Below are 2,500 nucleotides of genomic sequence, written 5' to 3'. Positions count from 1 at the left end.
CTCAGGCTCCCTCTCCGGAATCGAACCCTGATTCCCCGTTACCCGTTACAACCATGGTAGGCGCAGAACCTACCATCGACAGTTGATAAGGCAGACATTTGAAAGATGCGTCGCCGGTACGAGGACCGTGCGATCAGCCCAAAGTTATTCAGAGTCACCAAGGCAAACGGACCGGACGAGCCGACCGATTGGTTTTGATCTAATAAAAGCGTCCCTTCCATCTCTGGTCGGGACTCTGTTTGCATGTATTAGCTCTAGAATTACCACAGTTATCCAAGTAACGTGGGTACGATCTAAGGAACCATAACTGATTTAATGAGCCATTCGCGGTTTCACCTTAATGCGGCTTGTACTGAGACATGCATGGCTTAATCTTTGAGACAAGCATATGACTACTGGCAGGATCAACCAGGGAGCTGCGTCAACTAGAGCTGAGCAGCCGGCCGCCCGGGAGTGTGTCCCGGGGGCCCGCGCGAACACGCAAGCGTCCGCTCAATCATTCTGCAAACAGGAGGAGGCTGAGCTCCCCTGCACAATACACCTCGAAACCCTCTCAGGTCCCGGCGGCGCGCAGCGCCGTCCCAAGTACTTGGTCGGGTTCGAGAGAGGCGCAATCGCCCGGAGTTAGGCGAGTAGACGCTTTCGGTGCGACCACCCGTGCTCCCAACTGAGCTTCCCGCTGCCGACAGAGGCCCGGGAGCGTGCTGTCGTGGCATTGCCGGCGGGAGACAACACGCGCCACCTACGGTGACCGGCAGCTCCAACGCCAGCGCCACAGAAGGACAAAAGCCCCACTTGGGTGCCGAAGCGAACTCTCCCAGCACAGCGCACGCGCCAACACATCCGCACAGCTGCGATACAAACCACCAGCGAGAACCGCTGGGGCGACCGAGCAGCAGACGGCGTCGCGGCGCCGAGCGCCGGGCGGCGGCGCATCCTCAACGCACACAGTCCTCAATCGGACCAGCACACTGAAGATGTCCACCGCGCTTCGCACCGGGCCCGCGAGGACCTACTTTGGCCGCACGGCGCCGCGCGCAGGGTGCGCCGGCGCGCAGCTGCGACGCCTGCCGCGTCCGTCGGCCGGCGCGCCTGCCACTGGCCGCCCCCACCAGCCGGCTGTAGCGCGTGCGCCCACGCACCGCGCGGCCAGCACGCCGGGAGGCGCCCCCTCACCGGCCGGGGACGGTCCCACCCAGCCACCGCCGCGTATCGCTTCACACCCAGATGCCGTTCAGTTTCGTCGGCATGGTGGGTATCGCTGGAACAACCGGTTAGTACCTCAACCTATCGTCGCCATCACCGATTCACCCCTAGCGAGAACAACCGCACCACAACAGGTTACCATTTGTTCATTTGCGTAACTTCACCAGAAAACGCAGGCGTCCATCGCCATTTGCAACTTCAACGATTATTGCATGCCTGTGTCAGGTGTCACGCCACACTACGTCTGCCCACATACACGCAACAAAATGTGCACGCCTAGACAATACGTGGAAGGTGGCCCCCGTACGTATGCGATGTCCATTGCTCGAACGACTGTCAACCGGCCTCTGTAGCATGTCGCAGATATGGAACGCGGTGCACCATGCCATCACGGTGTGTGAGGAGAGACGACTAGGTCCGAATACATCAACAGACAGCTCATGCTGATCGCCATCCACGGCGTCCGTTCCTCCCACACGTCTCTATGGCGTACCACACTGCAATCCAGCTCTCATAGGGAGACGACACGTAGCTGCGTGCACAATATTTGCACTGTATGGTCCGCCGTTTTTGGGCGCAGTCGTTGTGCGGTCACACATGTGCCACGATGTATCATTCAGTACATAAGGACGAATGTGCAGTACAGATTGTGGTTCACGCGTACGACATCAGCGGACAGTTGACACAGGCCGCACCACAACGTAGCCTGAGTACGTCGCATGCGAAGGGCATTGAACATGCAAACTTCTCACCAACCAGCTTGCGAAGGCAGGGGGCAAGGTGGGGACGTGGGGAGGGGCGGCATGTACGTCCTGCTGCCATCCACATTACAGTGTACAGCAGGAGCATGTGGAAAGTGAGCAAGACTTGCAAGGTGTTTAACATGAAGCGATACACAGGGGTGCGGGCAGTGCGAGTAGCGAACTATATTGCGAGGGTTGCGGGTGGGCAACACTACAGTAATTGAACGAGTCGTATAACAATTACAGAGCAGGTTTAGGCGACAACGTGGGTTACGTTAAGGCGACAACATGGGTTAGGTTAAGGCACAACATGGGTTAGGTTAAGGCACAACATGGGTTAGGTTAAGGCACAACATGGGTTAGGTTAAGGCACAACATGGGTTAGGTTAAGGCACAACATGGGTTAGGTTAAGGCACAACATGGGTTAGGTTAAGGCACAACATGGGTTAGGTTAAGGCACAACATGGGTTAGGTTGAGGCACAACATGGGTTAGGTTAAGGCACAACATGGGTTAGGTTGAGGCACAACATGGGTTAGGTTGAGGCACAA

General features: G+C 57.4%; 1 non-coding gene across 1 annotated transcript in view; it reads right to left on the bottom strand.

Moving 5' to 3' along the window:
* The window catches only part of LOC124761955, a 1,909-nt gene extending 1,494 nt beyond the window's left edge, over positions 1–415 (bottom strand). The window contains exon 1 of the ribosomal RNA XR_007012466.1: positions 1–415. This exon is cut by the window's left edge and continues 1,494 nt beyond it. This is a non-coding gene — a ribosomal RNA (small subunit ribosomal RNA).
* Positions 416–2,500: the final 2,085 nt, after the last annotated feature.

This window comes from Schistocerca piceifrons, unplaced genomic scaffold, assembly GCF_021461385.2.
Source record: "Schistocerca piceifrons isolate TAMUIC-IGC-003096 unplaced genomic scaffold, iqSchPice1.1 HiC_scaffold_589, whole genome shotgun sequence".
NCBI classification, from domain to species: Eukaryota; Metazoa; Arthropoda; class Insecta; order Orthoptera; family Acrididae; genus Schistocerca; species Schistocerca piceifrons.
This window is presented reverse-complemented; position numbering and strand designations above follow the sequence as displayed.